The sequence below is a fragment of the Coturnix japonica genome, chromosome Z (genome assembly GCF_054131305.1).
Source record: "Coturnix japonica strain WE chromosome Z, WE-NBRP24, whole genome shotgun sequence".
Classification (NCBI taxonomy): domain Eukaryota; kingdom Metazoa; phylum Chordata; class Aves; order Galliformes; family Phasianidae; genus Coturnix; species Coturnix japonica.
Window position 1 is genome coordinate 11,780,211 of NC_140702.1, and position 14,068 is coordinate 11,794,278.

The 14,068-nt window shown below is 42.7% G+C and overlaps 1 long non-coding RNA gene across 1 annotated transcript; it reads right to left on the reverse strand.

The window, feature by feature from the left end:
- Window positions 1–205: 205 nt before the first annotated feature.
- Window positions 206–13,794, reverse strand: LOC107306598 (uncharacterized). Its single transcript, XR_001552195.3, has 3 exons — window positions 13,439–13,794; window positions 930–1,712; window positions 206–454 (listed from the first exon to the last, which is right to left on the reverse strand). It is a non-coding gene; the product is annotated as an uncharacterized LOC107306598 (long non-coding RNA).
- Window positions 13,795–14,068: the final 274 nt, after the last annotated feature.

A 14,068-nucleotide genomic window follows, 5' to 3' on the forward strand; every position in this document is an offset into this window, starting at 1 on the left:
TGAGTTCTATTTTTGTTCCCCTTGGGATTTAAAGTGATTATAATTGTTGCTCTTCAAAAGCCAAACAGATGATGATTGCTGCTTCAGGAATATACCAAAAGAAACTGGCTTTCATTAAACCTGCTCATCCACTTCATAATTATCTCCATTTGATCTCACTAAGAAGCGGGAAAATGGCAACTACAGTTCACTGAAGCCAGCTCGCTTATTTAAACATCACTTTACTGAGATAACAGGAGGTGTTAAAGCAGGGGGCCTTTTTCTTTTCAGGCACTAAGACATAGACAGCACTATAATAGCATTGCCAGACTCCTCAAGTCAGCTTGAAATGCAGTACCAGAGGCCAGAGATGGCAGGAGATGCCATCTCCAGAGGGTGGCTGGGGCCGCTTCTGGAGGACACACATAAAGTAGGCTGACAGTGATGTTGCAGGGCGTCTGCTTGTCTGACCCCTCTGCAAGAAACAAGAAATCAGAATGAGCTCAAGCATGTGAACAGAGGAAAGGAGGTCAGGGCAGGCGTGTGGGCAGAGGCTGAAGGCAATAAATAGGTGAATGATAGATATTTTCATCAAGGATTCACGCCTAGATCTGGTGTTCACATGAGACCTAGTGGTGTTTGGAGTGGGCTGGGGGGAACAGAAGGTTTCTCCTGAACTTCAGCAGTAAGATTCAGGCTAATTTCATTGTAAGAATGGCACTGAATAAATTTTGCAGTGAATATATAGGTCAGAGAGGAGCAGGTCCATGTGATTTGCACCAAGATGCTGGCAGACCATGAGCACTGGCAGCAGAATACAGAGGTTTCCCAGCACCTGTAAACCTGTTCCCTACTCCACGTAGTCAGCTAAAAAACCTCACGTATTCAAATTTCTGCAAATCTCCGTCTCTTTTCTTTATCTTACAAACAGAAAATGGTTTTGTTTCTACCTGTTCCCTGAAGTGCAGCTCTTGCAGTTAGCTGGAAGAAGTCTGACCATATGCGTTGCCATTTGTCCTCCGTTGCTTGTTTTATGCTGGCAATCAGCGCAGTGCTTTTGCATAAATCACAGCTTACCACTCAAGGGGACCTGTAAAAAACTGGTACCATCAACAGTTTCTTCAAAGAGGGACTGCAGCAGCTGTCTGAAAAGCTGGTTCTTTCATCAGAGAGAGCAAGAGCTTTTCACAGCTTCAGTTTCCTGCACGGCATGTTTATGTCAAGCAGATGACCAGGAAGAAAAAGGACAAGGTAGGCGTACACAGTGAGGCTGATGTAGATTTTCATTTCTTAAATTTAAATGCCTGTATGAGAGCAGCAGATAAACTTTGCTGGGCCATCAGAAGCCTTTCTCTGTCAATCACAGGAGCAAAGCTTTTGTCAGTTGGCATCTTTCTTGCTGGAGCATTGCCAAAGTTTGGCCATAGAGCTGTAAGCAGAGGGACAAAAAATTGCAGGACCTGTAGACTGAAGGAAGAAAAACAGCTGCTCCAAATAGAGAGGATGGCATGGAGACATTTATCAGCTGCAGCGCTGGGGTGGGTTATTCTCCTGCAGACCACTGAGGCTCAGCAGAGAGACCGACCAAGAGATGAATCCCAGAGTGATGGCAACACAGTGCCAGGAACACCCCATGTGCAGTTCCAAGGAACAGTTCATACTGGGTTTTGGCTGCAGCACTCTCCTGGCACTGCATGCTGAATGCAGAACGGCAGCACTGAGGTCAGGCCAATCTGTAGAGCAAGCAAAGGATAGGTGGCAGATGATAAGAGCAGCCAAAGCACTGGTTTGTTAGAGCTATCACCTTCTTCTCATTCATTACCAAGGAAAGATTGATCGTGCATCTTCAGCTGGGAAAATCAGAGCTCTACCCACAGTTAACAGGGGTCAGGATCTCCTGAGATGCAAATCCTGTCTCAAAGTCTTACTTACTTGCTTTCCACCTTCCTTCATCTGATATGAAATTGTACTAAATTATCCTCCAGGAGTATTTAGGGTTCATTTTTTCTGCTTCTGGGAATGCAAATTTCTATCTGGAAAATGTCATGCACTTACTAAGGAAAGGAACAGTAGGTGGCTTTGGGAAAGCAGGTGGTACAAAGAGAATTTTTTAAGTTTTTTTTTGTTTGTTTTGTTTTGTATGTATAAATGGTTTATCAAACAAAATGCTATATTTTGTCCTAAGCTTATTATCTTTCTAAGGTAGCTCTTAGTTGCGTATCTGCTTCCTATTTGTGCTGTGTTTCTGCACCGGTTGGTTTATGGCATAATGATGTGCATTCTGTCATACCAGTCCCAAACCAAAGTCTTTGTAGACCCTGCATTTCCTCACTGGCAAATTGTGCTTTGTGGCCCTTGCTGCAAACTAGCTGTGCTATATACCTTTACTCACACAGAGTTCTCATATTCTACAGCTGGAGAATTGTTTATGCAGTTTCTTCAATCACTTGCTTACATTTACTTCTTCATACACTGTCATTCAGAGTGCAAGGAAGGTACTGAAAACATATGCAGAATTAGTATCAAAAGAAATCTGTCTAAAAGTAGAATGTTCAGTAATGAACTGCAAAATATAATTTGCTGTATTAGCAGTGCTCCACTATAATGGAAAACAACCATAGTTTTTGCTTCCTTTTTATTAGTTTGCAGGTTTTGCTTATTTATATTAGATACCTGACCTTAACTTTATATTTTCTGCTTCTTGTGTAATTACTTTGTTCAGGTCAGAGCTTAAATTTGCAGGGTTAAAAAATATTCTTACAGAATCTGTAAAATGTAATAAATTAGCTGTGGTATTACAAAGAAACCGAGGAAGATGATGCCCCAGTACTTTGAATTATACATGCAGACTGATCTGATATGTTGAGGAGGGATGCTTTTAAAAATATGGCATCTCCGTTCTCAAATATGGGTCCCAAAGTTCTACAAGCTATCAATAAATAAATAAATAAATAAATAAAAAATTAAAAGGAAAGTTCCATTCAGGTAGTGATAATAAAAACACTGCAAGGAAGAAGAAAAGACGTAGCAGAGAAATGCCAGCACAGTAGGATTTAAAGAATATAATACAAGGAGAGATATTTTTTTTCCTCAAAAATCTAAGGTAAGCAAAGTGAGAATAAAAATGGGTGTTTTTCACAGTATGGACTGTCAGAATAATTCATGAAAACATGTTGCTACTCAAACAGTTCAAAAGAGCCTTTATTACATTAGTTTTATGTAGTCTTATTCCCATTAAGGCATTTGATTTAAAATTACTAAAACAGGTCCAACAGAACAATGATAATATTTTATTTCTTGTGTCACAGTGAAGCTGCAAAATGAAGGAGGTAGCATTTTGGTATTCATCCCTGTTATATCTGGTAACAGCTTCTACATAAACTACAAAACCCATTTCCTGCAAAATGATACATGCACAGAGCTAAGAGTTGCAGATTCTTGGCAGTTAAGGAGATGAAGTGTTCTGCAGGCTTTACTTAACACACTGTAAATATTTCCATTGATCTCACAGAGATTACCATAACAAGGAGAGTTAAATATGTGGTGAAGTTTTCACTGTGTGGTGGCTTTACAGAGCTACTCCTAAGCCCTACAGCAAAAGAAATGACAGAAGTCATTCTGTGCAAGAATTGGAAGCAAGAGATGAAGCATTCTGTGCCCTCATTGGGCAAACATTTTCTGGATTGGTATGTTTGTTCTGTCAGGAAAAAGAATAGAAACACTTACAATCCGGTAGTTATTTCTTCCTTCTGTTCAAAGCATTCTGACTACTCAAAACAATACTTGGATATAGTTGAATGTGGAATTATGGGTTAAACTGGGAGGGAAAGTCTGAGAAGCAGAAAAGATGTGAAGAGCAGCCTCAATGCTGCTATTTCAAATAACACAATTTCCCCTTCTCTCAGCATTTCCAAGCACTGTGAAAACCATGGACCTACAGACTTACAAGAGACGTTAGAATTTGAAGAGTAGAACTTGGTCAGCATTCCTGTGTTCTCTGAAGGTGAAAGTTGGGCTGACTCTCCTTTCCTTCTTTGTTAGCTCAAGAATGACATTCCCAGGAAAAATAAAAATAAATAAATAATCAGTTCTTTAGAATGAGGAAGGTATGTTCCAAATAAAGCCTGCACTTCTCCACCTTCTCAGTATAAATCTCTCCCATCCAAAGCAAAAGTAGGGGAGCAGCTTCTAATTCTGCTTTCAGGTGCACAAAGGTAGTCTCTCCCTAAAATAACACATTCTAGCATACTTTCTTCACTTGTTAATCCAGGTGTGCTTTTAAATACTGAGATACACTTAAGAGGCATACTGTATTGAAGCTATGGTAAAACTACCCAAGTACAAGCTCAAAATACTTCATCTCCCTTCCACATCAAAGATGGAAAACTGAGTTATTCTGGGTACAGCGTATTCAGTGAGAATAAAAGACTGTTACATGTTACACAATATATTTCCATGACATAAAATGCTCATGTGCAGAGTTACTACATGGTAGGCTTTTCATATCTGAACCACCAAGTCAAAATAAGAAAATACAACAAAGTTTTTGCCTACTTGATAATGCTAAAGAAACAGAGGGATCTGAACACATACAAAGAAAGACACAAAGAATTAACAAGCTCCCATATGAAGACAAGTAGCTGTCACATATCTGGGAGGTAAGCCATGAAAAGATGGATATAACTTTCAGCATTAGTTACTATATACTTGTTTTGAACGCTCCATGACAGTAATAGGGATATTTTACAAGGATTAATGAGGGTCTTTAGCCAATAAGTATTAAATAATTATTTGTGGAGTGAACTAGCATTTATCTTTTGCTTTACAATAGCATCTAGGAGCAATGATTAAGTGCTAACTGGAATAAATACAGCTAGCTCTTTTCAACCTCAGGATTTGCCATATAGGGAAAACAAAAAACAAAAGCAAGAGGACTAGATAAAAATATTAAGTAAACCTTCTTATAGGACTTGTAGTAATTACATCTTGGGTATTTTAGGTATTTTTCTTCTTTGACCATCTTTTAAGCACACTGGAAACAAGGATCTCATGCCCTTCAGAAGAACGTGTTTTCAGAACATGAAGAAGCCATCCCATAATTCTGTCCCTCTGTTGCCTGTCAAATCAGGCTCTGTATGGTTAATGTAACTTGAAGGTTCAAAGCAGGTCTTAGGGCTGGAGTACAAACTTGAGTATTAAGAAAGATACTTCCGATCATTTGGCTATAAAAGCCAAAAAACAAAACAAAAGCAAAACCAAACCAAACAAACAAACAAAAAAACCACCCAAAAAACAATTTATTCATTCTGGTGGTGAATGGCGTAAAGCCCAAAGGAGCTTCAAGAGATCACAGAATCTGTCCTAGCTCAAAATAAAGTGTATATATAAGTTTGAACGTGTGATCCAGTACTTAATTACCCTTACAGAATATTTCCCAGGTGTTAATCTGGGTTTTACGTGCTGTGAATAAAGCCATTTTCCATTTTCTTCTCACCTTATGGTGCATTTGAAGACTCTTTGATCACAATCTGTCAATAGTGATACAGTCTAATAGATCCTTTGCCATTGTCCCAAATTTTAAACAAATTCGCTCTTAAAATATCTCTTTATCTCCATGTTTTGTACAACCTTGTGGCCTCTCCCCACTTTTCTTAAAGCCTGACTGGGTACAGTGTTCACTTTTGGACTCATCAGTGCCAAACGGGAAATGCATTCAGGTATCTCTCTATTTTCAGCACCACGTTCCCAGGACTCTGTGTGGTGAACCAGTGTCACACACCCTCTTCCTCAGTGCTGTTGTAATTCTGTTTAATTTTTTCACGTTTTATTATGTTCTTTCTTTCCTAATAACCACAGCCACTTGACACTTACCTTGCTGGTCTGTCTCTCTGTTTTGGAGAGATCATTTTGTATTCAGCACTTAAGCACCAAATGTTTATAACCTCCTCTGCTTTTGCTGCAGTTTACCGTTTTTGTACCCACTGTGTGTCCGTCCTTAAATCTCAGAAAGAAGTGCTCACTTTGCCCTGAAAGATATACTATAGTAAGAAGTTATTTGATGAGACCATCCTTTTTCCCAGTGAACTATAACAAAATATCCTCTGGATATATTTTTGTATACTGGCTTTATTGTAATCTAATTAATACTATCTTTTCTTGTTATCCCATGAGAACACAGTGCAGGTTGGCAATTAAAAGCTTTAAAATCAACATATTCTCTTTTATTCTCAATATATTCTCAACATATTCTTCTCTGCCTTGTGCAATGTGCTATGCTTGTAGAAGGAAGTAGGTTTTGTCTAACAATTTGTTCCTGGCACATTGAGTGTTTCTTATTGCTATAATTTTACAATCTTCTTTTGAATTAATAAACAGCACGTTTTGGCATGTTGAAATAAGTCTGAGTGGTGTCCCTTTTCCTGAAGCTCTTTTTACAAAAGGAAACAGCATAGTACCTTTGAATCCATTCTGAAGTGTGTACACATATTAGCTAATGAGCAGATACATGGGAGAATTTTCAGCCGTGGGTAAATATCCTTGTCAACATCAAAATAATTGGCTGTAATCTTATCACACATTTTATTTCAATAAATCATAATACTGCTCTGTACATTGCTATTAGTTGGAATAACCTTTTAGATATTTGCAGCTACATGATCATTTATGGTCTAGGTTTTGCTGATGACTCATATCCAGCAGAATCACAGTAGTAGAAAGCTCTGCAGAAACTGATGCAAGAAACTGAGTTGTATAAGCAGAAGAAACAAAACCTCCACCATTTAAAGGCAAGAAAACTAGGGCAACACTAGTGAAAGACAATAAAGTCATCCACAAGTGAGTAATCCTGATATTAAAGAGAAGATAATGTGATTATTTAGAATATTTTCAGCCTGGCCCATAAAAGTAAAATCTCGATGATCACTGTGAGATGCTCTTTGGAAGTGCGATCGGGTCTTCATAGCTAAGGAGGGCAAGGAGTGTTCAGAAAAGACTAATTCTACTACGTTTGAATATTGAATCACTGCCTTGTAAACTGACTGTAATATAGGTGATTTATATAATATCTGTAAAAGAAGAGTGTAAAGAACTGGGTATAATTTTGTCACAAGCATACAGGAGTACATATGAAGAAGGAGGCTTTTAGTGTAACATTAAGAAAAAGTGTTTCTAATATCCTTTCTCAAGCACGCTGCTCATCTGCTCTCCACCACCAAGCCATTAGAGTAGGTGTGCGCTAAAAAAAAGAGATGAACTCTGTTTGGAGGAGGAGGAAAATGTGCAACCTTCATATATCTTCAGAACCCATACGTGTTAGAGCACTCTGTGTGCAGAAACATAATTGCCAGCTGCTTTCTTATTAGCTTAACTGAAGGAAAAAAAGAAAGGAAGAAACTAAAGCTGATATTTAATATGATATGGAGCTTATTTCAGAATTGCGCTACAAGGTCAAAAAAAAAAATCTGTCTGCTATGCATGTGATCTGATTATCTGAAGATCATCTAATTACATACTGTGGAAACACTCTGGAATTTATTGGGACTTATTCGATAAAATATTGGTAGCAACATCCTCCCCTTTATTCCTCTGTGCTGTCAGCAGGAAATATGCTCGCAGACTAAAAAGCTCTATTTGTGTAATATGTGCTTTTCCCTCAACAAATGAAAACAGATGCATGCTTCCGAAAAAGCAAAATCTATCTCTCCAGTCAATATTGCTGTACCTTACTACCGTAATAGGATATACTAATTACTGTAAGTTTATAACTATGCCTCCCTTTCCTGGAGAAACTTGTTACAGTAGACAACTAATCTAACCGAACTGACAGCATTTGAGATGATTCACAGGAGAATTTAAAAGCACTTTTTATTTTTGGATAACAAACAGCATTAAAAGTATTGATCGCCTTCTTGCTTTCGATTGCCTCTTTTACGCAAGGTTATTTCTCTCCCATCTGCACAGCACTTTGCGGGCAGGGCTGTGACTTCAAGCCCTGGTTACGTACTACAGATTGGCAGAGGCAGGATGGCATTGCTAAAGCTGAGCTATTTCTCTCTGGTTTGTCACCTTCATTAGAATACCTATCTGTTCGTAAGCTACTGCGTTTCATCTGAAGTAAAACCATTTATTTTTGGCTTTTGCCATGGACACTTGATACTAATTTCCCTGTGTTAAGACTGCACAGTCCTCTCAAGTTCTTGTGTGTTTGACCTCTCAAGTTCTTGTGTGTTTGACCTTACCAATACAGTCTGCCACACTGTATTGTTAGAAGGGTCCCGAGATTTCAGAGACAAGCACAGAAATGTTTCCAGCAATCCAGCCTGAGTAACAAGCAGGAGGAACTGGAAACTGTGATGCACTCTGAAAATTATGACATTGTTGCTATCACAGAAACATGGTGGGATGACTCCCACAATTGGGATACTACCATCGATGGCTATAGGCTCTTTAGGAGAGATAGGCGAGGTAGGAAGGGTGGGGGAGTCGCCCTTTATGTCAGAGATTGGATAAACTGTGAGGAGCTCCCCATGAGAAACAGTCAAGAACAGGTTGAGAGCCTGTGGGTTAGGATTAGAGATGGGACTAATAAAGGTCAGCTGGTATTAGGGGTATACTACAGGCCACCTGATCAAGGGGAGGCTGCTGATGAGGCTTTCTTGCTCCAGATGCGTGAGGCGTCTGGCTCACGGGCTCTTGTCCTGGTGGGGGACTTCAACCATCCTGACATCTGTTGGGAAAACCACACGGCGAGCTGCAAGAGCTCCAGAAGGCTCTTGGAATCCATTGATGATAGCTTTCTGGTTCAGGTATTGGACAGACCGACCAGAGGTCAAGCGTTGCTGGACCTGCTGCTCACCAACGCTGAGGAGATCATCAAAGGCGTCAAGGTTGGAGGCTGCCTGGGCTCCAGCGATCATGCCCTGGTTGAGTTTGTGATCTCAAGCGATGTGGGCCTGGCAAAGAGCAGGACCAGGATGCTCAACTTTAGAAGAGCAGACTTCAAGCTACTCAATGGAATGCTGGCCAAGATCCCCTGGCGCGCTGCCCTCAAAGATAAGGACGTTGAGGAGAGCTGGCTACTGTTCAAGGATGCCCTCCTGGCAGCACAAGAGGTCTCCATTCCCCTGATTAAGAAAGTGGGCAGGAGAGGTAGAAAACCGGCATGGCTCAGCAAGGACCTGCTAAGAGAACTGAGGGTGAAGAAAGGGGTGTACAAGCTCTGGAAACAAGGCTGTGTCACCCGGGAAGAATACAGGGATGCCGTCCGAACTTGCAGATGTGGGATCAGGAAAGCCAAGGCGCAGGCAGAACTGAACTTGGCGAGGGATGTGAAAAACAATAAGAAAACCTTCTACAGGTACATTGGCCAGAAGAGACAGGCCAAAATGGGCGTACCTACTCTGGTAAATTCAAAAGGAGAAATGGCTTCAACAGATGAAGAGAAAGCTGAGGTGCTGAATGAGTTCTTCACCTCGGTCTTCACTGGTGGCCAGGATTCTAGTCTTTTTCACGTCCCTAAGTCTTGCACCCCCATCCCTCCATGTGGGGACCAAGGAGGTAAATCCCTCCCCACTGTAAGGGTAGAGCAAGTCCGAGAGTGCCTCCTTAGACTGAATGTGTATAAGTCTATGGGGCCAGATGGCGTGCATCCCAGGGTCCTGAAGGAGCTGGCTGAGGTGGTTGCTGAGCCGCTCTCCATCATATTTGAGAAGTCGTGGCTGTCAGGTGAGGTCCCGGATGATTGGAGGAAGGGTCACGTCACTCCCATTTACAAGAAGGGGAGCAGGGACGACCCGGGTAACTACAGGCCGGTGAGTCTCACCTCTGTGCCTGGGAAGATTATGGAACAGATCCTCCTGGACAACATGCTTGATCACATAAAGAACAAGCATGTGATCCGAGACAGCCAGCACGGCTTCACCAGGGGAAGGTCATGCTTAACTAATCTTGTGGCCTTCTATGATGGAGTGACGGCGTTGGTGGATGAAGGGAAGGCGACCGATGTCATTTACCTGGACCTGAGCAAGGCCTTTGACATGGTCCCCCATCACATCCTCATCTCCAAATTGGAGGGAGGTGGATTTGATGGGTGGACAACTAGATGGATAAGCAATTGGTTGAAAGGCCGCAGACAGAGGGTGGTGGTCAATGGCTCTATGTCCAGGTGGAGGCCGGTAACGAGCGGCGTCCCTCAAGAGTCTGTCTTGGGACCGGTGCTCTTTAACATCTTTATTAATGACATCGATGAGGGAATGGAGTGCACCCTCAGCAAGTTTGCTGATGACACCAAGCTGAGTGGTGCAGTTGATACGGTGGAGGGAACAGATGCCATTCAGAGGGACCTTGACAGGCTGGAAAGCTGGGCTCGGGTGAACCTAATGAGGTTCAACACGGCAAAGTGCAAGGTTTTGCACTTGGGCCGGAAGAACCCCAGGCACCTGTACAGGCTGGGAGGAGTTGTCCTTGAGAGCAGCTCAGCTGAAAAAGACCTAGGGGTCCTGATAGATGAGAAACTTAACATGAGCCAGCAGTGCGCTCTGGCAGCCCAGAAAGCAAATGGGATCCTGGGCTCCATCAGGAGAGGGGTGGTCAGCAGGGATAGGGAGGTGATCGTCCCTCTCTACTCTGCTCTTGTGAGGCCCCATCTGGAGTACTGTGTCCAGGTGTGGAGCCCTCAGTACAAAAAAGATATGGAAATTTTGGAAAGGGTCCAGAGGAGGGCCACAAAGATGATCAGGGGGCTGGAGCACCTCCCCTATGAGGACAGGCTGAGGGAGTTGGGTTTGTTCAGCCTGGAGAAGAGAAGGTTGCGGGGTGACCTCATTGCAGCCTTTCAGTACCTGAAGGGAACTTACATCCAGGAGGGGAGTAAACTCTTCGAAAGGGCTGATAATAGCAGGACTAGGGGAAATGGTTTTAAGTTGAAGGAGGGAAGATTTAGGTTGGATGTTAGGGGTAAGTTCTTTACTAGAAGGGTGGTTAGGTCCTGGAACAGGCTGCCCAGTGAGGTTGTGGATGCCCCGTCCTTGGAGGTGTTCAAGACCAGGTTGGACGGGGCCCTGGGCAACCTGATCTAGTAAATGTGTATGTTTGGTGGCCCTGCTAGGCAGGGGGGTTGGAACTACATGATCCTTGAGGTCCCTTCCAACCCAGGTAATTCTGTGATTCTGTGATTCTGTGAATCTGCAAGATCTCTCTCCCAACCCCTATTTGCTTCCATCTTTGCTGTTGATTCTGGTAATGCTTACAATCCTAAAGCAAGTGAGAAATTAGCAATTTCCTTCGTGATTCCTCCTTGGTAGTCCCCATGTGTCAGATATGTTTAATTGACAGGCAAATGCCAAGTGAATGTGGTTGGATTACTGGGAGGATAGCAGTGGTCTCACCTCTCTGCCCTCCATTTAACAAATCGAAGTGATAAGCATTTATGTTGCTGTTGAAGTTTCAAGTTTCTCTTGGCAGAAGTACCCGGCAACTTGTCTGTTGTTAAGAAGAAAAGCCTACCACAAGTCTTAAATTATTATCCAAAGAAAATGGATAGTTAGCTTTAATGGCTAAAATTAGATAACATAATGGCTTGTAAACCCATCTACTTACTCCAGCTCTTAAGGAATCAATCACAAGGAGTCAAGTGATTGTAGCTATTCCTCCTTCACAACATAATGTTGTTTGACATCAGGTTACATGCTCCATCTACATTCGTTTTAATTGCATTTTCCAGGAAGACCCCTTTAGAAAATAATTAATTAATTAGGGGGAAAAAAAAACAAACCCAAAACAAAACCCAAAGCGGGACTGAAGTCTGTTTACACTGAGTGAAGACACTACTGAAGAAAGGTGGAGCTACAGAAAAGTAATCTGCTGGCATTAGTCAATCAAAGTGCATGGTTTGAAACCAGATTTTCTGCTCCTGTAAGATGTCTCGGCATGAAATTTGGCTGATATTTTTTCAAGGGAATATGTTTAAAAGTGCCTATATATCCTTTACACATCAGCAGTTAGGTTTTGTTGTTGTTTGATTTTTTTTTTTTTTTTTTGCCTGTTGCTGAACTGAGCTTAAATGCTTTAATGTGAGTGTGGCTGTTGTTTATTAAAAATCACATTGCACTTCCTTCTCCTGTAGAGGAAATGGGGAATTGGAATAAAATACTCCATTTCCAGAGTGGGAGATTTTGTTCTTTGGACAGTTTGTGCCATGACTCACAGACGTTTCACAGCACGAAACAATGAGGAGCCCACCCCAGCTCAGGTGCTGCTAGGGTAGCAATTAGGGACGGGGGTGTTAGAGTATTTTATTAAAGCAGCATCAAGTAAGAGAAACCTATTTCTCTTTGCTGAAAACATCCTAATGACAGTTTACTTCAGTGGATTATCAGCAGCATGCTGGCTGTGCCACCTGAATTTCAATTTCTTAATTTACAGCACAGATAAAACTGAATGGAGCTGCATCTCTGCTGCTCTCTACACCGGGCTGGTCTTATCAAGCGTGAAGTTTGGTGCATTGGAAACCTATTCAAGCGATTATCTGTTGAGGACCTCTTGAGCCATCTCCATCTCTGCAGTGTGCTGATAAGACAGCTGTTTCTGTAGCTGCAGTGTCTCTCCGGGCCTCAGTCTTCTTTTGGTGCAAACTACAGCTTTGTCACTGTGCCGCGATGCTGTCACTTTGCCTGTTGTACAAGTGTTTGATCCAAGCACAAAAGAGGTCGATGGAAGTGATTGATTGGCAGCCAACACAGTCTTATTATTTCACAATTGAATGCGTATTACACACTGCTGGAAATAAAAATCCTTAATAAAAGAAGCTGCCTAAGCTGTGGTGTAGCAGAAATCTGCCTCTTGTCCAGTTGCATTGGGAAACAAGCAAAGGTACGGCCGTTTCAATAAATAGCATCTTTCAGGTGTTGTGTTTGAATCAAGGCAACACAGTGTTCTGCAGAACTCCCTGCAGCTGTGATAACCTTGTGTCAAACAGACTTTTGGGGTATCTTCTCAGTTTCAGACAAATAAAACACCTCCATTTCTTTGTGCAAGTGCTAACTCCTATTTGCAAAACAGGTTTTATTCGTATTCAGACACTGGTGCATAATAGGGAAAAGCAGAGCAGAGTCATTTATAGCAAAGTATACAAAAGTATATTCACACAATTCCCATATCTTATGACCACGGAGAGGCTGAGGAAAAAAGGAGGCCGAGCAATCACGCATCTATACCGAATTGCAGCCTCTGTGTGACTTTTGCAGCAGAAAGAGCTGCTCCAAAGCATTCTTCTGAAGCTTTCCAGCCCATTACTGTCCACGTATCGAATTCAGAGCAGTGTGCACTGTAAAAGCGAGCCATGGAGGCCCCAGGGTGTCCCCCCCGTCTACCCTCCCCTCCCCGTGCACGGCTTCACACATGATCACCACCATTTGGCTGAAGTGCCTTCGAGAGGGACCGAGCCCACAGCGACACCACGTACCTTAACCGGAGTAGCTCTGAGGGGAGGAAGGGCGAGATGAGGGTCAGGGTCCCCGTTGGGCGTCACGCTGCATCAGGATCCGAACGCTGCCCACGGCGGCCGAGCCGGGACGCTCCGTCGGGGCGCTGCTGTCCGTGGTGCTGGACCTGCGCCGCCCACCCGCGGCCGCGGCTCCTCTTCGCAACGGAGCGACTCTTCGTTGCTTAATTCCTCTTATTATTCTCTCTTCCCTCTCTCTCGCTCTCTCTCACACACACACACTTTTTGTTGTTGTTGTTGTTGACGTTGTTGTTTAATCTCTTTCCATCCCCCCCCCGCGCACTGCAGCTGCAGCTTTCTTCCCCTCCCTGTCCCAATCCGGGGCTCAGTGTGCCTGAACAAACAGCAGTGAGATCTCCTGCAGTTTTCCCTTGTGCAAAGAACATTTAATAAAGCTGTGCATGTTCTGGCTTTAGGCTGTGCTCAGCCAGGCAACTAACATCGATCTTAAGCACCTCTTTGCAAGACGCATCAACACAGCTTACCCTGAAGAAATGATGCGTCCCCAAGGAAGGACAGAGTTCAGCTTTACTTCTGCCACCACTGCATCCAAGCACTCTGAAAATGCACCAGGGCCAGGAATGGTAAATG